The sequence below is a fragment of the Etheostoma spectabile genome, unplaced genomic scaffold (assembly GCF_008692095.1).
Source record: "Etheostoma spectabile isolate EspeVRDwgs_2016 unplaced genomic scaffold, UIUC_Espe_1.0 scaffold00002315, whole genome shotgun sequence".
NCBI lineage: Eukaryota > Metazoa > Chordata > Actinopteri > Perciformes > Percidae > Etheostoma > Etheostoma spectabile.
Window position 1 is genome coordinate 28,819 of NW_022602882.1, and position 26,838 is coordinate 55,656.

At 42.8% G+C, this 26,838-nt stretch overlaps 1 long non-coding RNA gene and 3 other non-coding genes across 5 annotated transcripts; 2 read left to right on the forward strand and 2 right to left on the reverse strand.

Annotated features, from left to right (window-relative positions):
* Positions 1-8,087: 8,087 nt before the first annotated feature.
* trnaa-agc (transfer RNA alanine (anticodon AGC)) lies at positions 8,088-8,160 on the reverse strand. The gene has a single exon. It is a non-coding gene; the product is annotated as a tRNA-Ala (tRNA).
* A 619-nt stretch (positions 8,161-8,779) lies between these two features.
* trnal-cag (transfer RNA leucine (anticodon CAG)) lies at positions 8,780-8,862 on the forward strand. The gene has a single exon. It is a non-coding gene; the product is annotated as a tRNA-Leu (tRNA).
* Positions 8,863-10,353: 1,491 nt separating this feature from the next.
* Positions 10,354-10,441, reverse strand: trnay-gua (transfer RNA tyrosine (anticodon GUA)). The gene is given in 2 exon segments: positions 10,354-10,389; positions 10,405-10,441. It is a non-coding gene; the product is annotated as a tRNA-Tyr (tRNA).
* A 12,265-nt stretch (positions 10,442-22,706) lies between these two features.
* Positions 22,707-25,895, forward strand: LOC116675840 (uncharacterized). Of its 2 annotated transcripts, XR_004328559.1 has the most exons (4): positions 22,721-22,782; positions 23,314-23,391; positions 24,502-24,760; positions 25,650-25,895. It is a non-coding gene; the product is annotated as an uncharacterized LOC116675840 (long non-coding RNA). The 2 variants fall into 2 exon arrangements; XR_004328558.1 differs by lacking the exon at positions 23,314-23,391 and having other exon boundaries at positions 22,707-22,782.
* The last annotated feature ends 943 nt before the right edge of the window (positions 25,896-26,838 follow it).

The following is a 26,838-nucleotide window of genomic DNA, read 5'->3' on the forward strand; positions in this document are numbered from 1 at the left end:
ACATATCAAGGAGAAATGCAGAGCCAGGAAGATTCGGTGTGGCTTTAGGCATCCGGCGAGGTTCGTGGTCACTGTTAATGATAACACGGGCACCTTCAATACCCCGGCTGAAGCCGAAAAATTCCTGAGTCGCGAGGCTCATGACTGGGACACGGACATTTGATCGAGTCATGTTATGGACTGATCCTTGACCGATAATTGCATGATAATCTGGGTGAGGTTAAATGTTTTATTATATAGTGAACATTTTCAGGTGGTTTGCACCTTAGTAGTTAGGGAGACAAGTAGTTATGCTAATTTGGGCCTTAACTCGGCGCCATTGTTTAGCTTTGACTTTTAATTTGGGGTATGGTAACACCGCACGTGGCTTTTGTTTTCCCTCTGTGGTATGTACATACGTTCTGTTTGGGGTTCTCTTTGTTTCAGCACATCTTTTTTCATACGATCTTATACGCCATGGTCATGTGATAAGCTATTTTGCATTGTAGATACTATATATGTTAAGAGGACCTAGTAAGCACAGTGATGGTGGAGTTACAGTGGGTACGGAAAGTATTCAGACCCCTTTAAATTTTTCACTCTTTGTTTCATTGCAGCCATTTTCCAAAAATCAAAAAAGTTCATTTTATTTCTCAGTAATGTACACTCAGCACCCCATCTTGGACAGAAAAAAACAGAAATGTAGAAATTTTTGCAAATTTATTAAAAAAGAAAAACTGAAATATCACATGGTCATAAGTATTCAGACCCTTTGCCGTGACCCTCATATGTAACTCAGGTGCTGTCTATTTCTTCTGATCATCCTTGAGATGGTTCTACACCTTCATTGGAGTCCAGCTGTGTTGATTATACTGATTGGACTTGATTAGGAAAGCCACACACCTGTCTATATAAGACCTTACAGCTCACAGTGCATGTCAGAGCAAATGACAATCATGAGGTCAAAGGAACTGCCTGAAGAGCTCAGAGACAGAATTGTGGCAAGGCACAGATCTGGTCAAGGTTACAAAAAAATTTCTGCTGCACTTAAGGTTCCTAAGAGCACAGTGGCCTCCATAATCCTCAAATGGAAGACGTTTGGGACGACCAGAACCCTTCCTAGAGCTGGCCGTCTGGCCAAACTGAGCTATCGGGGGAGAAGAGCCTTGGTGAGAGAGGCAAAGAAGAACCCAATGGTCACTGTGGCTGAGCTCCAGAGATGCAGTCGGGAGATGGGAGAAAGTTGTAGTAAGTCAACCATCACTGCAGCAATCCACCAGTCGGGGCTTTATGGCAGAGTGGCCCGACGGAAGCCTCTCCTCAGTGCAAGACACATGAAAGCCCGCATGGAGTTTGCTAAAAAACACCTGAAGGACTCCAAGATGGTGATAAATAAAATCCTCTGGTCTGATGAGACCAAGATAGAACTTTTTGGCCTTAATTCTAAGCGGTATGTGTGGAGAAAACCAGGCACTGCTCATCACCTGTCCAATACAGTCTCAACAGTGAAGCATGGTGGTGGCAGCATCATGCTGTGGGGGTGTTTTTCAGCTGCAGGGACAGGACGACTGGTTGCAATCGAGGGAAAGATGAATGCGGCCAAGTACAGGGATATCCTGGACGAAAACCTTTTCCAGAGTGCTCTGGACCTCAGACTGGGCGAAGGTTTACCTTCCAACAAGACAATGACCCTAAGCACACCGCTAAAATAACGAAGGAGTGGCTTCACAACAACTCCGTGGCTGTTCTTGAATGGCCCAGCCAGAGCCCTGACTTAAACCCAATTGAGCATCTCTGGAGAGACCTGAAAATGACTGTCCACCAACGTTTACCATCCAACCTGACAGAACTGGAGAGGATCTGCAAGGAGGAATGGCAGAGGATACCCAAATCCAGATGTGAAAAACTTGTTGCATCTTTCCCAAAACGACTCATGGCTGTATTAGATCAAAAGGGTGCTTCTACTAAATACTGAACAAAGGGTCTGAATACTTATGACCATGTGATATTTCAGTTTTTGTTTTTTAATAAATATGCAAAAATTTCTAAATTTCTGTTTTTTTCTGTCAAGATGGGTTGCTGAGTGTACATTACTGAGAAATAAAATGAACTTTTTTGATTTTTGGAAAAAGGCTGCAATGAAACAAAGAGTGAAAAATTTAAAGGGGTCTGAATACTTTCCGTACCCACTGTAATCTAATCAGCTGGAATGTAAGGGGGATGAATAGCCCTTTAAAAAGGGGAAAAGTGTATGCTCATATACGCACACTCAAAGCTGATATATGTTTCCTTCAGGAAACTCATATAAAAAAAACTGCTGCTAAAGTATTATGCCCTTCATGGGCGTCACATGTCTTCCAATCAAACTTTAGCACAAAAGCAAGAGGGGTGGCAATTCTTATTAAGAAAAACACTCCCTTTGTGCATATGCAAACCATTTCTGATGATAGAGGTAGATATCTATTGGTCAAAGGGGAGCTAAACTCGGTACCTGTGACTCTCATAAATGTATATGGCCCAAATTTTGATGATCCCATTTTCTTCCAGAACCTTTTTAACACTATATCTAATATGTCTAACACAAATATAATCTTGGGTGGAGACCTTAATTGCGTTCTGGATCCAGTCCTTGATCGGCAGCACTCAAGTTAATGCATCGAGGAGTTGTATTGCTCTTAATAACCTGATGCAGTCTCATAATCTGGTGGACATTTGGAGGCTTCTTAGTCCCGCAGCAAGAGATTTTTCCTATTTTTCAGCCGTTCATAAATCCTACTCTAGGATCGATTATTTTATATTGGATTCTAAATTTTTATCACAAGTGGTAGACTGCACTTACCATAACATTCTCATTTCAGACCACGCCCCGGTCTCCTTAAGACTTAATCTGAATCTTAAACGGGGGGTATTTAACTGGCGGCTAAACAATTCTTTACTGAAAGAGAAGGAATTTTGTTGTTACCTTTCGAGTAAAATTGATCTTTACATTGACACTAATGATAACGGTGAAGTTAGCGACTCCACACTTTGGGAGGCAATGAAGTCTGTTCTTAGAGGCCACATTATAGCTTATGAAGCAATGGAAAAAAGGAAATCTAAAGCTAGGTTAATAGAAATTGATAGTCAGCTGTCAGATTTGGAAGCACTATATAGAGTGGACAATAAACCTGAGGTACTGAAGAAAATCACAACATTGAGATATGAGTACAATTCTATATTGTCCAAAAATATTTCACGTTTACTGGCCCAAATACGGCAAAAGTATTTTGAGTTTGGTGATAAACCCCAAAGGTTACTTGCCCGCCAGTTAAGACAATCTCAGGCTTCCAGGTCCATACACTCTATCAAGGGGAATGATGGGACTCCCCTGACGGATCCAAAGAGAATCAATGACTGTTTTGCTGATTTTTATGAAAAGGTCTACCAGTCGCAGGGTGGATCTGATCCAGAGGTTGTAGAGGATTTTTTTGATGATCTGCAACTGCCTAGTTTGTCAAGGGAATCTTCTTCCTCACTGGATGCAGTCATCAATTTGAGTGAGGTAAAAGAAGTGATTTCCTCTCTCCCCAACAACAAGGCAGCAGGACCAGATGGCTTTAGTATCGAATTCTTTAAGGTACTAAGTCATAAACTTTCCCCACTTATCTTACGAATGCTGAATCACTCGCTGGTGAGCTCGAGGTTGCCTCCCACTTTATATAAGGCCAATATTTCGCTTATACCCAAACCTGGACGCGACCCCAATCAGGTCTCTTCGTATCGTCCTATCTCCCTGCTACCTATCGAAACAAAAATTCTTGGGAAGGTTTTAGCCAATAGATTAAAGGAGCACATTTGTTCCATTATTCATCCTGACCAATCAGGGTTCATGCCAGGTAGGCATATGTACTTTAACTTGCGCCGCCTGTTTCAAATTCTGTATACAGAACACACTGAAGAGATGGTAATAATTTCTTTAGATGCACAGCGTGCATTTGATCAAGTGGAATGGCCCTATATGTTGTTTACTCCTAAAAAATTTGGTTTTGGGCCATCTTTATGAAGTGGATTGAGATTATCTATTCACACCCTACCGCCTCACATTTGTTCCATTATTCATCCTGACCAATCAGGGTTCATGCCAGGTAGGCATATGTACTTTAACTTGCGCCGCCTGTTTCAAATTCTGTATACAGAACACACTGAAGAGATGGTAATAATTTCTTTAGATGCACAGCGTGCATTTGATCAAGTGGAATGGCCCTATATGTTGTTTACTCCTAAAAAATTTGGTTTTGGGCCATCCTTTATGAAGTGGATTGAGATTATCTATTCACACCCTACCGCCTCTGTAATAACCAACCAAAATGTCTCAAGCCCTTTTACAATCGGTCGTGGAACTCGTCAGGGATGTCCCCTCTCCCCTTTCCTGTTTGCAATTATTATTGAACCGCTAGCAATCAGTATTAGACAAAGTCGTCTAATTTCTCCCATCAACATTTATGGACAAAAGCATCATATTTCACTGTATGCGGATGACATTCTTTTATTCATTTCCCACCCTCAAGCCTCAATACCTCATCTTTTGTCTTTAATTAGTAATTTTGGCAGATTCTCCGGGTTTTCTGTTAACTGGGATAAAAGTGAGTTAATGCCAATTTCCAACCAAGCCGATATGACATTTATACAATCTACTCCTTTTAAAAAAGCTTTTAAAGACTTTTCATATCTTGGTATAACTGTGACTAAAGACCCTGATGACCTTTTACGGAAAAATTGGGCTAAAAAGATTGAGCAACTTAAATAGAGTATACAATTTTGGAAGACTCTTCCTATTTCTCTTGTTGGTAAGATCAATGCAATTAAGATGGTTGCACTGCCACGTTTTTTGCATCTCTTCCAGTCTCTTCCATGTTACATTGCCCAGTACTACTTTAAACAATTAGATTCAATTATTGCTCCTTTTATTTGGAACTACAAAGCCATCAGGATCTCCAAGAAACATCTATGTAAACCAAAAAATGTTGGTGGCTTTGCTTTACCGAATTTTAAAATGTACTACTGGGCGGCTCATCTGTCTTTACTTGCTTGGTGGAGAAAAGGACCCCCCTCCTCTTCTTATTCCTGCCCTGCTTGGCTGTGCATAGAACGAATGCTTTGTAACAAGACTTCTTTTCTGGCTATGCTCAACAGCCCCATCAAAGTTAGTAAGTCACACTATGGTAATAGCTTTGTAATCAATGGCACCATGCGCATATGGGAGCAAATAAAGCTCCATATCAAGGTGCCGAGTGTATATACCGATACTCCAATTTGTGAAAATCATGCTTTCGTACCCGGCATAAATGATATTACTTTTTCTGCTTGGAAGCAGAAAGGCATTACAAGCGTAAGTGATTTGTATATTGGGGAAAATTTTGCCTCATTTGGGCAGTTGCAAGCCAAATATAGAATACCGGCCTCAAGTTTTTTCAGGTTTTTGCAAATTAGAGATTTTGTCAAAAAAAACATACCAAACTTTGAAGTTCTAAATAAACATGATACCCTTGAGGCAATTAACAAATTTGAACCGGGCTCCAGGGGGGCAATCTCTGCTTTCCTTTGTATGCTTCACGGTGGAGCTCCGATAAACACGGAGGTGTATAAACGGGCATGGGCAGAGGAGTTGAATATGGAATTAAATGACGAAATTTGGGGAGAATGTCTACGTAATGTGCAAAGGTGTTCAGTTAATACTAGACACAATCTGATACAGTTTAAAACGCTCCATAGATTATATTATTCAAGAGAAAAGTTACACAAATTTTACCCTGATATCTCACCAGTATGCAACCGATGTAAGTCCCAGCTAGGTACTCTAGCACATTCTTTCTGGGCATGTAGTAAACTTCATTCGTATTGGAAGGGCATTTTTCTTTTCTTTTCTGAGGCTTTTGGTAGGAATCTGGTACCCTGCCCCTTGGTAGCAATCCTGGGGGCCACAAGTGTCCTCCACTCCATCAATAAATCTGAAGGAAGAGCCATTCAATTTGGGATGGTGATTGCAAAAAAGTTAATTCTACATGTATGGAAAATGGATTCTGTGCCTTCATATAGTATGTGGCTGCGAGAACTTTCAAATACTTTGCATCTGGAAAGACTGAGATTTTATAATGAAGACAGAGGAGACAAGTTTGAGAAGATATGGGACCCGATACTGAATCATCTTAAAAATGTGAACCCTTAGACGTTAACTATTTTATAAGACCTCACTGTGATAATTTGTGTGATTTGAAAATATCTATTTGTTTAACTTTATCTCAAGATGTTTTTGTTTATAGTATCCATCATTACCATGACCGTGAAACATTATTGTAATCCTTGATGTGCTGTGTTCTTTATGTTCAGTAAATTTAGGGGGGGGTTTTGTTTCTTTTTCTTTCTTTTTTTGTCAGGTTTTTCATTTCTTGAAAATCAATAAACATATTTTCAAAAAAAAAAAAAAAAGTCGTAGTATAACATGTCAAAAATTCATAAAAGTCATAGTTTAGTATGACAAAAATTCATAAAATGTCATAAAAAGTCATAATTTAGTATGACAAAAAAATCCTAAAAAGTCATAGTATAGTATGTCGAAATATTTATAAAAAGTGATAGTTTAGTATGACGAAAAAATCATGAAAGTCATAGTATAGTATCTCAAAAAAGTCATAAAAGTAATAGGATAGTATGTTGAAAAACCTAAAAAGTCATAGTATAGTATGTTGAAATATTCCTAAAAAGTCGTAGTGTAGTATGTCGTAACAAGTCCAAATTTAGTTGTAGTACTAGTAAGTGTGATGGGAAAATTACATAGACAATGATTCTCTACATAGGCAAGGACTGCTTATCTGTGTGTTTATTCACTTCCTACGCATTCGTAAAAGTAAATCTGTGTTTTAGGTTAAATCACCACAATGCCTCTTAACATGTATCTCCCTAGTTCACCCTTGCCTCATAAACAATGTGTCTGCTTCCTATGACACCTCCTCCTGTTTTAGGGCCCTCAGTCCCCAGGGACAGCAACTGGTGTGACTCTGTTTATCACCGGAATAAACAAATGGCGAACAGATGCAGGCGGTCAGGTTAGTCAGGTCAGGTTGCCCAAACTCTAGGTCAGAAACGGAACTAATCTATGGAAAAGATAAATCTCTTAACTTCTAAGGCAGAAAGACAGCTACAGCCATCTGTTGACGCAATAACCATAAGGACAGAGACAACGACTGGCTCCGTCAGGTCTGAAGAATAAGATGAAGTGTTTTGTTTAGAATCAAAGGGTTTTTTCCAAAACATGATAGGGCTTTCCTCAGGGGGCAGAAGAGGATATAAGGGTTTGTCCAGTGTTACACAGACACCAGAATGTTGTGGTGTCACTTGTTACTGTGTTTCATTGTGAACTGCCATTCTCGTCATTTTGTTTGATTGTTCTCTCGAGAAAATAATTAAACTCTTTCACCGATATCCAAACTTTTAATCCAGTCTACAGCCTGTGTTTTATTTTTGTTTCAACAAGGTCTCTCCTTCATTCACAAATTCCTTTTGTTTATTCCGGTGATAAACAGAGTCACACCAGTTGCTGTCCCTGGGGACTGAGGGCCCTAAAACAGGAGGAGGTGTCATAGGAAGCAGACACATTGTTTATGAGGCAAGGGTGAACTAGGGAGATACATGTTAAGAGGCATTGTGGTGATTTAACCTAAAGCACAGATTTACTTTTACGAATGCGTAGGAAGTGAATAAACACACAGATAAGCAGTCCTTGCCTATGTAGAGAATCATTGTCTATGTAATTTTCCCATCACATAAGTCATAGTATAATATGTCGAAAATTCACGAAAGTCATAAAAAGTCATACTATAGTATGTCGAAATATTTATAAAACGTTATAGTATAGTATGACAAAAGAATCATGAAAGTCATAGTATAATATGTCAAAATATTCATAAAAATTCATAAAAGTCATAGTATAGTATGACAAAATATCCATAAAATGACATAAAAAAGTCATAGTATAATATGTCTAAATATTCCTAAAAAGTCATAGTGTAGTACGCTGTAAAAAGTCAAAATTTATAGTTCTTGTTGTAAAGCAAGAAGAATCTAAAGTCCTCTGGAGAATGCGGGCATTGATCCCGCTACCTCTCGCATGCTAAGCAAGCGCTCTACCATTTGAGCTAATTCCCCTTTTTCAATGAGTCATAGAATGTCGAAAGAATTCATAGTAGAGTATGTCAAAAACTCATAAAAAGTCATGTAAAAAACTAAAGAAGTCTCTTGGATGAGAGACAAAACATCTGTGGAGGACCTTTTACCAAGTCCAGTTGCCCTCGGCCTAGTTGTGGACTTTTGGGGTAATAGCATGGATCAGGAACCAAACGGCAATATTTGACACGTTGGCAGGTTTATTTGTGGACTCAGTTGGACATTTTGAAGATAATTGCACAATGTTGACCCAATTGTCAGTCTAAATCCCATCTGGCAGGGATCTAATGTTAGGGACATTTCTGGATTCAGGTGGACATTGTGGACAGAAACATTGGTGGATCTTGATTCCCACCATAGGATTTAGCCTGTATTGCACATTGTCTTCACATCCCGCACAATGTATTGCCATTGTCAAGCACATTGCCACCCTGGTGACTTTCTTCCATGTCTCCATGTCTCCATATATTTGGGCTGACAGATGAGAAACCTTCCCTTGTTAACTATGACCTGGATGACTGAGAACCTCCTATATCATTAGATGTTTAATTTACTATATTATAATTTTTGAGACATGTCCTATTGGATATCTGTTGGATCAGTCAGGATGGCCGAGCGGTCCAAGGCGCTGCGTTCAGGTCGCAGTCTCCACTGGAGGCGTGGGTTCAAATCCCACTTCTGACAACTAGCTTTCTTATCTGGAACTAATGTCTGAGACATGATATTAGGAATAAAGAAATTAGAGTACATGAATTAGCGCAAGAAACTCAATGTCAAGTCAACTATTTTTTTGAGCATCATTATTGTCAACAGATGTAAAGTTACCATGTGTTTGTACACAGTAGATATATCTACTGCTGTATTCACTGTCTGTGGCAAGTCCTTTAAAACCTGTTCTTCACTCGCTTTTTCCCACATCCTCTGAACGCTTAGCTAACTAAATGACTTAAGTTGGCCTATAATTGTTGCTTTTTCATCTTCGTTGTGATTGTTGTGTGGCTTCAATAGCACACATGTGGCTGTTATGATAGAAACTGTCTAGCAAACCCTTGCAAGACTCTCGAAGGTTCCATGGTGTAATGGTTAGCACTCTGGACTCTGAATCCAGCGATCTGAGTTCAAGTCTTGGTGGAACCTTTTTTAAGCCACAGCACAGGTGAAAAAGATCAACCTTTCAACTTTCCACATCTAGTTTAAAGTAAGCTTACAGGTTTAATGTCCTTCATTGTTTAGACTGTAAACCTTCCCTTGTTAACTGTGACATGGATGACTGAGAACCTACTATATCATGATGTGTTTATAATAATATATAATAATATTATTTTTTAAACAGGTCCTACTGAAAATTCTGTTGGATCAGTCAGGATGGCCGAGCGGTCCAAGGCGCTGTGTTCAGGTTGCAGTCTCCACTGGAGGCGTGGGTTCAAATCCCACTTCTGACAACTAGTGTTTTCATCTCAAACTAATGTCTGAGACATGATATTGGATATAAGAGGACATGAAAGTGCACGAGAAACGCAATTGCAACTGCAGCGTTTCGTGAGCCTCTTCATTGTCAACACATGTAAAGTTACTGCTGTGATTTAACTGAGGGATTCGGTGAAAGTTATCTTTTGTTTTGTAAAACTATGGGTTGTGTACAAAACAGGAGAAAAGGGTTCTTTGTTGCATCCAGGTTGTTATGTATAACAGATAAAAAGAGCAAATTGACATCATTCCATCCAATAAGGGCCAGACGGGGTTGACAGATAGATTTTTCAAAATCAACACAGATAAACAGTCATCGTAGCTGTTTGCAGGATTTCCGCAAAGTTTACCAAGATTAAACTGGGCCGTATAGTGGCGATTATACAAAAAGAGAGAAGTACTTCCACTCGTTGTTACCTGTCGTTGCTATGGGTAACAAGAGTTCACAGTCACACTTTTCCTTAGGGGCCCGTAGTGGATGAAATGGTAAAACATTTGGCCCTGGATGCATAGAATGCCCGCCATATTGAGAGACAAAATGTGGGTGTCCTGAAAAAAGGTTCTTTAACTCTATCTCCCCCACCTCTTTTTTTTGTTTCTTGTTCTGTCTCGGCAAGAAGTATTATGCTTTTGGGTCGCCTGTCCATCTCTACATCAGAATCAGAAATTCTTTATTGATCCCTAAAGGGAAACACTAGAAAAGACTGCTCCTTCGAGCAGGATTTGAACCAGCGACCTAAGGATTTCAACTTTACACCTCTACAGTCCTCCACTCTACCAACTGAGCTATCGAAGGGAGCTAGCACATACACACACACTTCCCATTCTTGTGAATGTGATAACACAGGACCCCCTGGAGGGAATTTCTGACTCATCAGGGGCTGTAGCTCAGTGATAGAGCGCACTTTCAGTCTCAATGCCCAGATGTATTACAAGATTTGAAGTGAACATTGTATTTCCCAGTGATGGTGGTATAGTGGTGAGCATAGCTGCCTTCCAAGCAGTTGACCTGGGTTTGATTCCCAGCCATCGCAGTAGCTTTCTTTGAGTGATGTTGCTTGTGTTACAGGTCTCAGATTGAGACGCTGTAGGCAGATATGATGTCCTGTGTAACAGGAGAAAATATTAGCAGGAGACGAGTGCTTGTTTTCAGTACAGCGTCGCTCAGCAGAATCTTTTATTTGCAGATATGCAAAAATACTTGTAATTCTCCAGATTTCTTTTACACTTCAGTATCAACACAAAGTTCAAAACAAAACAAAATACCTTAGCTAGTTAGCTTCCTCCTTAGCTTTCAAATTAAACCATTACAATTTACAATTCAAATATGTCCTGATACATTTAACTTCATTCAGTCCTATAACTGAGCTAGCATTTACCACTTACAGAAAGTACCATTAGACAGACAGCATTTATAGGCTGTTCACCTTTTTTTAACATCAACTAATAAAACGTTAGTTAAATTAAGAAAACACACTTTTTACCTTGCCACTAACGGCTGTCATTACTGTACCATTGCTTGAGCTGAAGACTGATGAAGTTTTAACTTTTATCAAACATATACATCACATTACAACAACATTCATTTAACACAAGCTGTTTTCTCACCACAAATATGTATTTAAAACCAACCTGCAATGCCCTGGAGACAAAAACTAAGAAATATTTAAATCTTATTTCACTCCTTTGATCTCAACGGAAAGTTCACTGTCGGCGCCATCTTGTGACAGCCGCGATAGTAAGGCCCATACTACTTTTTAGCTACTTGTACACAGACCATATAAAACGTAATATGTTCCCTCCACCAAACCGATCTAAGGTTACAATTTTAACTGTTTAACCATATCTGTAGAAGTATACAAGTTTTGAAGCTTCACAAACCTGTGTAACAGGAGAAAATATTAGCAGGAGACGAGTGCTTGTTTTCAGTACAGCGTCGCTCAGCAGAATGACGAAGCAACGAGAGTCCGCTCACAAAGAGTGTCCGTGAGAGCAAAGCACAGCGCCACACTGCCCCCTGCTGGCAGCACCAGAATGCTGTTCTATAAAGAGCCTTGTACTCTTAGCAAAAATAAATGATTAAACATTATGGCTTATATCAAATGGTTCTCTTTCATTTAAATAATAACCTAAGATAAAACAGACAAAATTACATAAAATGTGACCATACATTTCGTGTGCGTCACACGCTCCCGGACAAAAAAAAATAAAAATGGCTCCAGACATTTCTAAACTCTTAACCTCAAAACATTTACATTCAATGAACACTTTCAATACCCAAAGGTAAGTTCCAGGTAAGTATGTGTGGGTGTAAGTATGTGTATGCCTATGTGTGCCAATCAGTATACAACTTGTGGTGGTGCAGTGTATGGCACGACTGGAGTGTAAGATAGGATTTGATATGGTGGGGGGAATGGCACTATGCTGAACGGGGTGTGGTAGTTTATAGGGTATGTCTGCATTTCCCAGATTGGCATTGAAGGTGGTCTAACAGCCCCCACTGTGTTGCACACTGATCTGGGTTGGGAGGAAGGTTGCCCTAACGATTCATATGTGAACATCTGGGTAGGTTTTCTTTCACGAGTGGACCTCCTTGTTTGTGGATGATTAGCTTGCTCATCATAGGGCCGCTCATTTATTATCTGGGGGGATACTGGTCTATCCTCTTGCTGCATCCAATCTTCCTGCTCACATTCTGCATGGTTAAGAGGAAAATGCTCCACTTCAGTCAATTCTTCTCCAGGTTTACTGTGTCTAGTTCCTTCGCTCTCTACACTGACGCGTCCACCCCTTCTGATGTCTCTTTCAGGTCTGAGTGGTCGGGTTTCTCCAGATCTCTCAGTGGCTGTTGCATGATTAGGGTTTCTTTGAGGCTCACATACAGGCTGCTCTTGTGTACTCTCAGTTCCTTTTCTTACAGGTATTCTTAGCCAGTATTGTGGTACATCATCCTCATCCTCAGAAGAGCCACTGCTTGAGATCCATTCTCTCTGTTCCTTTGCATTTGACTGCCTGTTTCTGGTTCTCCGTCGACATTGTGGTTCTTCTGACAGAGTGGATAGGTGTCTTGTTGAGTCTCTCTTTTCTCTAGTTGTAGATTTCTGTGACTGCTGGGGTAAATCTACAGGTAAGTCATTGACCAAGTGAAGCAGGTTGCGATGTAGTGTTCGTACCTTGTCTCCTCCTGTTTCCGGTGTCACTTTGTAGACAGGCCCCTCAGCAATCCTCTCCTTCACAACATGAATCATGCCTTCCCAGTACGATCTTAGCTTACCGGGACCTCCTCTTTCACTCAAGTTACGCACCAACACCCTGTCCCCTGGTTCAAGGACAACGCCCTTCAGGTGTCGATCATAGTATTTCTTTCCCCGAGAACTTGACTGTTAAGCTATTCTCAGAGGCGAGTTTGTAAGCTCCCTTCATTCTAGAGGCCCATTTCTCCGCATAGCCTCTTGGAGAGGTGGCTTCTTCATCAGCAGCCAATCCAAATATCATATCCACAGGCAGACGTGGGTGTCGGCCGTACATTAGGTAGAAAGGGGAAAACCCAATCGCCTCATGCCTGGTACAGTTATAGGCATGGACGACTTGTGGCAGATGTTCTCTCCATCTCTCCTTTTCCTTCTCCTCCAGGGTTCTGAGCAGTTGAAGCAAAGTACGGTTAAATCTCTCTGCCGGATTTCCCTGAGGATGATAGGGGGTGGTCCTTGAGTGACCCACTCCACTGAGCTGTTGCAGGGTTTGGAAAAGTTCATTCTCAAATTCTCTCCCTTGGTCATGATGTAGTTTCCATGGGTAACCGAATCGTGGAATGAAATCATCAAAGAGTTTTTCTGCAGCTGTCTTTCCGGACTTGTTTTTGGTAGCATAAGCTTGTGCAAACCTGGTAAAGTGGTCTACAACTACCAGAATGTACTCAAAGCCCCCTTTGCTAGATTCCAAGTGTAGGTAGTCAATAGACACCAGCTCAAGTGGTGAGCTGGTGGTAATGCTCCCCATTGGCGCTCTGATGGGTAAGACAGGTTTCTTCTGCTTGATGCAGGGACACTTTCTTGTCACATAAGCCTCAACATCCTGTTTCATGTATGGCCAATAGAATCTGTCTCTAGTGAGGCCGAGGACTCTTTCGGTCCCCATATGACCCATATCATCATGGAGATACTTCAGGACCAAGGGTCGGTACTGGGCGGGCAAGACTAGTTGACTCCTGTGGCTGGTTTTTCTGTACAGCAACCCATCTTTGAGGTGAAGTTTCCCCCATTCATGCAGAAGTTTCCTTGTAGGACCATTAACTCCCCTTCTCATGTCACTGGTCAGAGTGTTGCTAGTCTCTTTTAGTCTGATGACTTGACTGATGGTCGGATCTTCTCGCTGGGATTTGATGAGCTCGTCAGAGCTTATGGTTGGGAGTAACTCCGGTGACTGTAAGGGCAAACTCTCTTTTGACATGTTCAGGGCGGCAACGTAAGCAACATCTCCTTGTTTAGCTGCTCTACTGCCGTCCCATGTTGCCAGAATGGTGTCTCTGGGCAGCTGTTCTGTGCATGACTCTACATAGCTGTCAATGTCTAATGGCAATCTGGAGAGTGTGTCAGCATCCACATTTACTTCCCCGGTCTGTACTTCACCTCAAACCGAAAATCGGCAAGCTCACCAACCCATCGGTGGCCGACAGCATTGAGCTTGGCAGTGCTCATCACATAAGTTAGCGGATTGTTGTCAGTGTAGACAACGAAGTGGGGTGCGTAGAAAAGGTAATCTCGAAATTTCTCACTTATCGCCCACTTTAACGCCAGGAATTCGAGTTTGCCTGAGTGAAGGTTGTAATTTCGCTCTGCGGGTGTCAGTGTTCTGGATCCATAGGCTATTACTCTGAGCTTCCCTCCCTGACGTTGGTATAGCACAGCACCAAGCCCTTGTTCTGATGCATCTGTGTGTAGTATAAAAGGGAGGTCGAAGTCAGGATAACCCAGCACGGGTGGGTTGGACAGGATAGCTACAAGATGGTCTAGGGCTCTTTGGTGCTCCTCCATCCAATGTATTGGGGTCCTGGATGACAGCTGTACCCCTTTTCCCTTCTTTTGCTTGAGCTGAGGCATCACATTGGCAGTGTGTTTGGCTTGCAAGAGCTCATACATAGGCTTGGAAATTTTAGAGAAGTCTTGTACATACGCCCGATAATAGCTGAGGAATCCCACTAGTTTACGAACTTCTCCAACAGTGCTAGGGGTTTTACCTCTCAACGCCTGAATGGCCTCCAGATCCTTGGGGTCAATCCGCACTCCATCAGCAGAGACCAGCCTTCCCACGTAACGCACCTCTTTCTTGAAAAGCTCACACTTAGTTGGCCTGAGCTTTACTCCGTGCTTTTGAAGGGCCCTCAGGACGCGTCTCAGTACCTCAACATGATCTTCAAATGTCTTAGCATAGCAGAGGACGTCGTCTAGATACGGAATGCAGCATTCATCTCGCAGGGAGTTGAGCATTTCCTCCATGCTCCTCTGTAATGCGGCTGGGGCGTTCGAAAGCCCAAAGGGGATGCGCACCCACTCATACAAACCCCATGGAGTGATGAATGCTGTCATATGACGGGATCCCTCTGCAATGAAGCCTTGATGGTACGCTTTCCCTTGATCTAGAATTGAGAACCAGCTGTATCCCCCAAGCGTGTCAATTACATCTTGAATCCGTGGCAGGGGGTGTCTGTCTGGGACTGTCTTTTGGTTCAGGAGCCTATAATCAATGCACAGCCTCAAGCTTCCGTCCTTTTTGCGAACACAAACCACTGGAGCGGAGTATGGGGACTTTGATTTTACTATCCACTTCTTTGCCAGTAAGTCCTGTATGTACTCCTTGACTTCTTTGTAGAGAGGCTTGGGAACCGCTGCATAGGACCGCTGCACCGGGATGTCGTCTTTCAAAGCTATGCTCATTTGGAGGCTTGGAACACACCCTATGTCGTTCTCATCCCGAGCAAATGCATTTGACTCCTCATAGAGCATTTTCTTCACTACTGCTTGCTGTTCATCGTTCAATTGGCTTACATCAACGGGGGGATGCCACAGCTGGGACCGTTGCTCTGTTTGACCTTCGTCCCCCTTATCCCCCCCAATAGGCACAAGTGAGTTGACATTTTGAACTTCAATGCAGTCTGATTGGTCTGTTCCCACTATCTTGTCAATTGGCTGGATACTGCCTAACACTGTGAAATTGCCCAAGGTAATGTTGTGTTGGGTGTAGTTGCACACCGGGATTTCAACATAAGGCCGCTGGGTGTGATGAACTTCAACCAGACCATCCCCAATATCTAGCTGGTCCAGCCTCAGGTCTGGATGGTTGACCTCGAACAACGCCACAGAATCAGTGAAATCAGCTGGCACCTTACATTTGACGTGGACAACTTGACCTGGGTGGACAACGACCTCATGCCGACCAACTCTCACAAGCCCATTGTCATGGACTGGTTCCTGGGTCTGTACAAAGTTCACAATTGCCTCAGCTTTGTCATTTTCAATTTGCATAGCCTCCCTCAGCAATTTCACAATAATGGCAATGGCTTCAATTTCACTCTCCTGCCCTAGGATGAGCTCTTCAATCACGTTGAAGCCCAATATTGGTCTCACAAGGCTCACACAACTGACCAGGAAGGGTACTCTGATGGCAAGATTTGGATCATCGTTGCCAGGTAAGTTAAAGGTGACTTCCATCCATCCATCGTATGGGATTGGTTCTCCGTTAGCTGCTGTGAGATCCAGCCGTTGATCTCCCATAAGCTCACACAGTGGGTGCACTTCCTGTTGAGGCAGGTATTTTTGTTTCCATGTTTGGTCGATGATGCTAACCTGGGCGCCAGAATCTAGCAGGGCGGTCACAGTATAACCACTCAGGTTACATTTCAATAAACATTTTTTTCCAATTAGCTTAGCTACTCGCTGTGACGTAGACATGGCTTCTGTTGATGGAGGACAGTCAATGAGATTGTGGTTAACCTGTGCTGGTACTGGTTTGTTTGGATCTGGGTGGGACTGAATACTACAGTCGGTCACTGGTTGTCCCTCTGCCATGACCGGGGGGCGTTTCCCGACGGCTTGGTTTTTTTCAAACATCCCACAGCACGGTGCCCCTCTTCCCCACATGCAAAGCAGTGATTGCAGTTAGTCCGATTACTGGCAATGCAGTTAGGGCAGCCATGTGGTCTCTCTTTTCTTAACTGTCTGTTCTGTTTATTGAGACACTGGCAGGTACACTGGGATTGAGGCTCAGATGTTGACGGCTTTGCTGTTGCTGTAACATTTGACTGTAGGGAGCTTACTGCCTGTGTCAGGGCCTGTACTTGAGCGCTCAGCTGGTGGAGTAGCTCATCTTTGCCACTGGTATCAGTGGTACACTGTCCTTTGTTAACCTCACTGATGCCCACTTCACTACTCTGAGCGTGAGCTAATTTTGGGCGATTGCTGCGTCCCAAGCGTCGTTTCCTCTCACTCTCCTCACTTGTTGTTTTTGTAACTTGCCTCAGAAGAGCCTCATCAGTGACTGTGGGGTCTGAGAGAAGGGGTCTTAACTCCCGTCTGATGTCATCATGTTTCTCACCCAAGCCCTGATAGACTGTGCGAAGGAATACATTCTGTGCTGTTCGTGCTTCATACTTAATGTCGGAATCCGTCTGCCTTGATGTGAATATCACTTTTTGTTTAAGTCCCATAATTCTGTAAAGAAACTGGTGCGGCGTTTCATGCTCATGTTGTTTGGCATTCATCAGTTCTTGAAACAGTTCTGTGCTGCTCTTCTCCCCTAAATGTGATTGTAGGAAGCTCTTTAGCTCCGTTATTGTCATTTCATCTTTGCTGGCGAGCATTTCCTTGAAGTTGCCAGGCTTTATGACACGAAACACTGCTCTGGTGATTTCATCTTTGGTGTGCTTTTCCTTTAATCCTTGATCAATCTGTTTACTGATACTACTGTAGCTGATCTCAGATGTGTTATCCCCAATTTGTCCACCATGGATCTTGAATTCTTTCCTCTGCAAGAGGGGAAGGTCTTTAAGAGCAATCACGCTTTCAGTGGTGCTAGTGAAGTGTCGGTCAGCGTTTGAGCAAGGTGACTGCATGACATGTGTACTGACTGACTGGTTACTGTCATTGTCAGTTGGTTGAGTGTTGGCCGTGTGTGGAGTTAAGGGGGCACTACCCGGTTTAAGCTTCTGACACAACTCATCATAACTACAGAGCAGTTTACTTAGCTGTGATTCAAGTGCGTCGGTTTGAGGAGCTACAGCTGTTGTTGTAGTTTCAGTGTGTGTACCTGTAGGATGTGTGTTAACATGACCAACATCAGATGGTAAAGATTGCAAAACATCAGCATCAGGCACAGTAAAATCTCCCCCACCCACTGTGGAAGGTTCACCCTGCTTACGGTTGCTAATCATTTCACCAATCATATCTTTTAGGAAAAGTATCTGCAACATGCCCTCATCCTCTAACTCCAGTAAAACTGTACTTTCCATGTATGAACAAACATAATCCATACAGGCTTCTTCGTCATGTTTGTTTAACTTAGCTGGGTCTTGGTCCGGTGTCTGTGGGATAGCTGTTGTAACCTGGAACAACTCCTCAGCAGAAAGGCGGAACAGTCCCTTCTTCACCATCCAAACCAGCTTCTTCCTTTCGTCTGCCATTGTGTACGTTCATCAGATGTCCTCGGCCCTTGAAATCCCTTGCTCTGGCAGCAGTCAGACGTCCTGGATTCTAGCAGCCCTCGCTCTGATGACGTGCCACACGATGGTCCACAGGTTCAGATATCACTGGATCCACAACGTTCTCCAACCATGGGTGTTGTAGATCCCGGACGAGCCCCCAAAATCTGTTACAGGTCTCAGATTGAGACGCTGTAGGCAGATATGATGTCCTGTGTAACAGGAGAAAATATTAGCAGGAGACGAGTGCTTGTTTTCAGTACAGCGTCGCTCAGCAGAATCTTTTATTTGCAGATATGCAAAAATACTTGTAATTCTCCAGATTTCTTTTACACTTCAGCATCAACACAAAGTTCAAAACAAAACAAAATACCTTAGCTAGTTAGCTTCCTCCTTAGCTTTCAAATTAAACCATTACAATTTACAATTCAAATATGTCCTGATACATTTAACTTCATTCAGTCCTATAACTGAGCTAGCATTTACCACTAACAGAAAGTACCATTAGACAGACAGCATTTATAGGCTGTTCACCTTTTTTTAACATCAACTAATAAAACGTTAGTTAAATTAAGAAAACACACTTTTACCTTGCCACTAACGGCTGTCATTACTGTACCATTGCTTGAGCTGAAGACTGATGAAGTTTTAACTTTGATCAAACATATACATCACATTACAACAACATTCATTTAACACAAGCTGTTTTCTCACCACAAATATGTATTTAAAACCAACCTGCAATGCCCTGGAGCCAAAAACTAAGAAATATTTAAATCTTATTTCACTCCTTTGATCTCAACGGAAAGTTCACTGTCGGCGCCATCTTGTGACAGCCGCGATAGTAAGGCCCATACTACTTTTTAGCTACTTGTACACAGACCATATAAAACGTAATATGTTCCCTCCACCAAACCGATCTAAGGTTACAATTTTAACTGTTTAACCATATCTGTAGAAGTATACAAGTTTTGAAGCTTCACAAACCTGTGTAACAGGAGAAAATATTAGCAGGAGACGAGTGCTTGTTTTCAGTACAGCGTCGCTCAGCAGAATGACAAAGCAACGAGAGTCCGCTCACAAAGAGTGTCCGTGTGAGCATTTATTTATAGGTACTTATTTGTACCACAACAGAGATCTTATATTGTATTTAACCAGGTGGGGCAAGTAACCTTTCTGGTTACTTCTTGAAAAATTAAGCAAGTAACATCACTCAACGAAAACTAATGCAAAGACTGGGAATCAACCCAGGTCAACTGCGAGTACAGCATTATCTGTATCTGTACTCGGACTCGGCGGGGCCTCTCCCGGAAGTGGACAGGATTTACCCTGAAAATGAATAGTGGAGACTGGTTGCTTCCAGTACCTTAGAGATAACACAACATTGTTCATTGACGCAGATCTGCAATCTGATATCCTGTGATGTGTCATTGGATTGCTGCCACTCTTAAAGAATGCTTTTTGCTGTCAGAAGGATTACAACCTGCGCGGGGAGACCCCAATAGATTTCTAGTCCATCACCTTAACCACTCGGCCACGACAACCTGAAAAGCAGATATATACCTGTTTGGACAAATGTTCAGAAACTTTTCAATTGGTTAGTAGTAGTTACCAGACACGGGCAAAGTGCAAATCGTAGTGCACTGCCTGTGTCTGGGGATCCTTGTGGAGGCAGCTTAATTGATAGGCTCCCTTTATACCATAGCAAGCATTTTGCCCAGGTTTGATTTCCAGCCACCGCAGTTGCATTTACAGGTTTTGAAGCCAGAAAGCACAACAAGCACTTTACATGTACATATTTTACAGTTTTTATTGTACCGTATTTTTGTATAGTAATGTTGTGTAGTATATTTTTTGTTTCAGTTGCTCCAGTTTTTATGTGTGTTATTGTTATTTCCATTTTTATGGATTAAATAAACTTGACTTGCAGGTGTATCTTGTATTCCACTTGCTTTGTTAAACATCAACAGTCTCAATGCTGACACAATTGGCAGAGGATGGTTTCGATTCATCGACCGCTGGGTTACGAGCCCGGCACGTTTCCGCTGCGCCACTCTGCTCTGCTGCACTTTTTGCTTCGGCAGGCATGCCAAACCTGACATCATCCTCCACTACAACCACACCAATTAATTTACTATATTATCCTATTGATCCTCTGTTGGAGCAGTCAGGATGGCCGAGCGGTCGCAGTCTCCACTGCAGGCGTGGGTTAAAATCCCACTTCTGACAACTAGTGTTTTCATCTGGAACTAATGTCTGAGATGTGATATTGGGAATAAAGAACTTAGCAGTTCTTTGTGTTTAAGAGGACATGAATGTGTGCAAGAAACGCAATCGCAAGTAAAGTGTTTTGTGAGCATCTTTATTGTCAACAGATGTAAAGTCACCATGTGTTTGAACACAGTAGATTTATCTACTGCTGTATTCACTGTCTGTGGCAAGTCCTTCAAAACCTGGGGCCTGTTGCACGAAAGTAGAATAAAGATATCCAGGATAAGTTAAAAAGCGCAGCTTGACTTAGTGTGATCTGCTCATCGCGGCTTAATCGGTTGCACGTTTCCGAGCCAGGATGAGAAGGTGGAGCTATGTCAAGCCAGGTGTAGATAGCTGGGATAAGTGCACGTTCACGGCTTTCTCAGATAGACCACGGTATCGATCACAGATTGATGCAGAGATGAGAAGACGCATGCGCCAAATGTTTCACCCAATGAGCAGCAGCTTCTAATGGATAGTAACGAGGAGGGAAGAATATGCAAAAAGGGAAATACGGCTCTAATCAAACGGAAAAAAAAATCCCAAATAGCGGACCCGACTGAATATGTGGGGGTTTAAAAATATAGCCTCTGCCTCAAAAGTGAGCAGAGGGAACTAATGTTCCTCGGGAAATGGACCAAGGACTTTAGGCTTAATTTCAAACCCTTATTCACAACGTGAGAACATGTTTTACAACCATGCACAAATCACTATAAGATATTCCTAATTCTTTGTGCAATTATTGTTCATACAGAACAATCATGATTGTTCAACAACTAGAAAAAGAAGTAAGTGACTTCAATACACGCTGTGAGCATATATTTAAAACAATATTCATGTTTTTTTATTCTTCTGACCAGTGGCCGCACCAAACTAAAAAGCTTAAGAAGCATTGTGGTGTTCCTGGTGTGATGAATGTAAACTACACTACATACGTGCTGTATATAGACCACGTTATTGGTCCAGGGATGTGAGACTTATTGAGAAGATTATGAAACCAATGTAAGCTATAATAAAAAAACAATAGGCCCACTTATTACGGAGTAACACAAACTACCCTTTATTAGAGAAGGACAAGCAATAAGAAAATTAAATCATATGTATTGGTCTCTGAGCAGTCTGCCATTAATATCATCTGGGAATATCGCTACATTAATATCGTCACACTTAATCTCCGGAGCGCGTCCTATAAACCTGAAGCTGAGACCACGGACGCTGCGCTGCTCATCTCTACTTTTACAGAGAGAGAGACGCTGACGCGACTCGCAGGTCTGCTGGCAGGCAGCGGTCACCGGTCACCGGCCACCGGGCACCGGACAGCGGGCACCGGACAGCGGGCACCGGCCACCGCACCACCGGGCAGCGCCGGCCACCAACCGGGCAGCGGCCGCACGCCAGGCAGCCTCGAGACAGTACCGTCCCACCGGGAAAAGTCCCACTCCATCAGGGTGCCAGGGCAACCATTTCTAACATCTAAACAACCGTAGGGTTTAAATCCAACTCGCGACAACAATAGTGACAAGTAGCTAATGCATGTTAATAAAAATAAAGCAGAACACATGCAGAAGACAACAGAAAAAATGTTAAACACGTTTATTTGGGATCAGACGGCAGCTGATTTGACACATGAGACTCCAAGATTAATCTTAGCCCGGCTGTTAGCCTGCTCTGGACCAGGCTAGCCGCAAAGAATAAATCTCCATGGTTACTTGGCTGGGCTTAATTCAATCTGGTTTCGTGCAACCGAGTCAAAGCTAAATTCATCCAGGATAACTTGAATATCCCGGCTTAATCCCTTATCCTAGTTTCGTGCAACAGGCCCCTGGTGAACCTTGTAACAAACAGAACCAGTGCCAAGACTGAGCATCTACCTGTTATGTCCCCACCAATCCTCATTCCTGAGCTGCTGTCACACCCTGATCTGAACTAGAGGCCGTGGGACTGGTTTGATGGCACAGAGCCAGTCAATTCCACAGAGACCAGAGACATCACTATGGGACGTCCCACCCTAATGTCTTATAGAGACATCACTGTGGGACGTCCCACCCTAACGTCCCAAACCTTACAGCCAATCAGATCTGGCTTGTTGAAATGTGATTTCAGAGAAACCACTCAGAGGACTTAAAGCTGAGACTGAGCACGCTCAGTTGCTGCTTCACCTGCACCGCCTCACACAGCTGACAGAAACACAGGTCAGAACACACACACACCCACACACACACATATTGTGAAGTTTAACTAGTTGTAGATCTTTTTGTGGTATAACTATCTGGAGCAAACTTTATTGGACTTGTTGCATTTGAATCAACCTTTATGAATACACTGATAAAACCCCTAAACCATCATCAGAAAACACTCACACACACATACACACACACAGTTGAATGGACCTCTATGAATACACTGATAAAACATGTCCACACACACATATACACACACAGTTGGATGGACCTCTATGAATACTCTAATAAAACATGTCCACATCTACACTGCATAAACGTCTGACTCAACTTAGTTCCAGATACGTTAATGATTATGGTTGGAAGATGTTAAACACAAAGTTTTATTTAGCAGACTAACAAGGAGACGTGTTGGGATGGTTTCATGGTAAAAGCTTTGTCCATGTAGTATCCTTAATGTTGTCAGATAATAAAACTTAAGTTACTTTTTAAAGTCAGCTGTTGTTGAGGTGAGACGCTGTTACTCTGGTCATGTGATTTCAGAGAAACAGCTCAAGAGAGACTGAGCACGCTCAGTTGCTGCTTCACCTGTACTGCCTCACACAGCTGACACACACACAGGTAAGAACACACACACACAGACATACAGAGAGACAGGCAGCTCTTCATCCTACAGAAGTGTCCCAGGAAACCCCCTTGATGGTAACTCTATAAAAGGCAGATAACACAAAGCAGTCTTCATCATTCAGTGTATATACTGTATATACTGTATATATACAGTAAACATAAACTTAACATAAAAAGTAAGGACATTTGTGTTTGGTAGATTATTTCTCTGTGGTAATTGACCAGATGGTGATCAGTTGACAGCTCCACCCCTCTCTTCACCCGAGTGTCCAAAACATACGGCCTCAGATCAGATGAAACAATTATAAAATCAATCATTGATCTTCGGCCTAGGGTGCTCTGGTACCACGTACACTTATGAGTACCCTAGGGTGTCTGGTACCACGTACACTTATGAGCACCCTAGGGTGTTCTGGTACCATGTACACTTATAAGCACCCTAGGGTGCTCTGGTACCACGTACATTTATGAGCATCCCTATGTTTAAACATGGTGTTTGTGATGGACAGTCCATGACTAAACCAGAAGTCCAACAACAGACAACCACTCTGGTTTAGATCAGGGAGGCCGTTCCTCCCAATCACGCCTCTCCAAGTATCTCCATCATCGCCAACGTATGCGTTGAAGTCCCCCAGCAGAACTATGGAGTCCCCCACTGGAGCCCCATACAGGATTCCATTCAAACATAAGTCTGCATTTCCCCCAACCTCCCCCCCCCCCCCCCCCCCCCCAACCAGATATCAGGACCACTATATTAGTTTACGAGGATTATATATGAACATGTTACGTATCTATAACTCTCTCTCTAGTACTTCTATTTTCATAGCTGTAAATAATTATCTCTGGAGATGAATATATATATATATATATATATATATATATACATATATATTTTACGTATACATTATGTAGGTGTTGTTTCCTCTATAGTCCATACTGATCATATTTTCTTTATTTTGAAAGAAACCAGAAGATCTCATGAATATAAGATGAGTTAGTTTGGATTTTACTGTGTGTGTGTGTGTTGAGTATGTGTGTGTGTGTGTGTGTGTGTGTGTGTGTGTGTGTGTGTATTCTAATGTGTGTCTCTTGCTGTCTCCACAGAGTCTTTCTTATCTCATCAGCACAGTTTGATTTAAAATCAGCTTCTTCATCCCTCTGAAGAGGACATCTCAACACTTCAGGAGGACCAGGGGACCTGAAGATGGGGGGTACGGAGTCAACACTAAGAACCCAGAGCAGAGACCCCCCTCCTCACCTGTCTGGATCAAAGGACAAACATACATTCAGAAAGATGAAGAAGAGAAGAGATGAAGACAGAACAGCAGGATATGTTGCAGGAGGAGTAGGAGCAGCAGTAGGAGTAGGAGTAGGACTCCTGGTCTTTGCCGCTCCTTCCACTAGGGGGTTTAGTCTAGCAGCAGTAGGTGCAGGAGCGTTAGCAGTAGCAGGAGGAGCAATAGCAGGAGGAGCAGTAACAAGAAGAGCAGGAGCAAGAATAGGAGCAACAGCAGGAATAGAACACCTGTTCTTTGCAGCTCAGTCCACTCTGGGGAGTAGTTTAGCAGCAAGAGCGTTAGCAGTAGCAGTAGCAGCAGTAGCAGAAGTAGCAGTAGCAGGAGTACAGCCAGCAGCAACAAGAGCAGCAGCAGCAGTAGGAGCAGTAGCAGGAGGAGTAGGAGCAGCAGTAGGAGTGGGACTCCTGGTCCTTGCAGCTCCGTTCACTGGGAGGGTTAGTCTAGCAGCAGGAGTACTGTTAGCAGTAGCTGGAGGAGCAGTAGCAGGAGGAGCAGTAGCAGGAGTAGGACTTCTGGTCCTTACAGATCCGTTCATTGGCAGGGATAGTTTAGCAGCAGCAGCAGTAGGAATAGGAGCAGTAGCAGGAGGAGTCGGAGCAGCAGGAGGAGTAGGACTCCTGTTCCTTGCAGCTCCATTCACTGGGAGGGTTAGTTTAGCAGCAGTAGGAGCAGGAGCATTAGTGGTAGCAGGAGGAGCACTAGCAGGAGGAGCAGTAGCAGCAGAAGACAAAGGAGCAGGAGGAGCAGCAGCAGAAAAAGAAGATGCAGGAGCAGCATCAGGAGGAGTAGGAGCAGCAGTAGGAATAGGACTCCTGGTAGTGGCAGTTCCAGTCACTGGGGGGGCTAGTTTAGCAACATTAGCAGCAGAAGCTTTAGCGGTGTTAGGAGGAGTAGTAGGAGGAGGAGCAATAGCAGCAGAAGATGCAGCAGTAGCAGCTGCAGAAGGAGGACTAGGACTCCTGGTCCTTGCAGCTCTGGTCACTGGGAGGGTCAGTCTAGCAGCAGCAGCAGTGTTGGCAGTAGCAGGAGGAGCTGCAGCAGGAGCACTAGTAGGAAGAAGATGAGCTGTGGTTGTAAATATAATAAAAACAATGAAAGAGAAGAGCTGGGAAAGACTTCATGGAGACCATAGAACGGCTGAAGGAGGACCTGGAAGGAATGAGGATGACGTGTGAGACTTTGGAGCAAAGATCAGCTGATCTTCAGAGGACTCTGGGACGAGAATTGAACTGGCAGGAAGGAGTGAAATACCATAGACTGTATATTAATGGACAGAGCAGGTGTGATGTCACCCATTGGTTTGAGGAGATCTGCTGAGTCACTGTTACGGGCGCAGCCATCCTGGTTGCTGATGAGAGAGAGGGAGGAGAGAGGGAAGAGAGAGGGAGAAGATAGGGAGGGGCCACGTTACGTTTCACATCACTGGCAATCACATCCTAGCCACGCCCTAAAACACCCCCAACTTCATTGTAGATGTTGAAAACAAGACCCTAATTCTAAAAATTAACATCATTGTGTCCAGTTACCTGTGGATTAGAACACCTTCTCTACCTGTCTCCAGTTACCTGTAAATTAGATCACCTCATAATCAGTTGGGGGGGGGACCAATAATCAGAGGATTTAATAAGAATAAACCCTAGAAGATCTACTTAGAAATATCTGAGATATTATATATATAATATGTTAATAATATGTAAGATCAAGACATTGTTATTCTGCTGAAGGAAATAAATCACATTCATGTCACTTGTTTTTAGGGCTGTAGTCAAGACCACCTTTGTCGAGACCAAGACAAGTCCGACCAGAACTAGTCGAGTCCGAGTCAAGACCGAGTCCAAAGAGGTTTGAGTCCGAGTCCAGACCGAGTCCAGGACAGAAAAAAAGGTCTTATGCAGTATCAAGACAATCAATTTGGGTTATTTGTTGATAGAAAAGCAAAAACAGTGTCAGAACACCCTGGATTTATGAGTACAGCCATTCCCCTTGATATCATATGGTAATAACTCATAATAGCAACATAGACAATACTGCTACAGTAGTACTAGTACTGAGCATTTGAACAACTAAATTACAACATAGCTTCACTCAAGATGTAGTGTAGAAATGAAGTGACCAGTATTACAGAGTGTAGCCCTATGGTTGG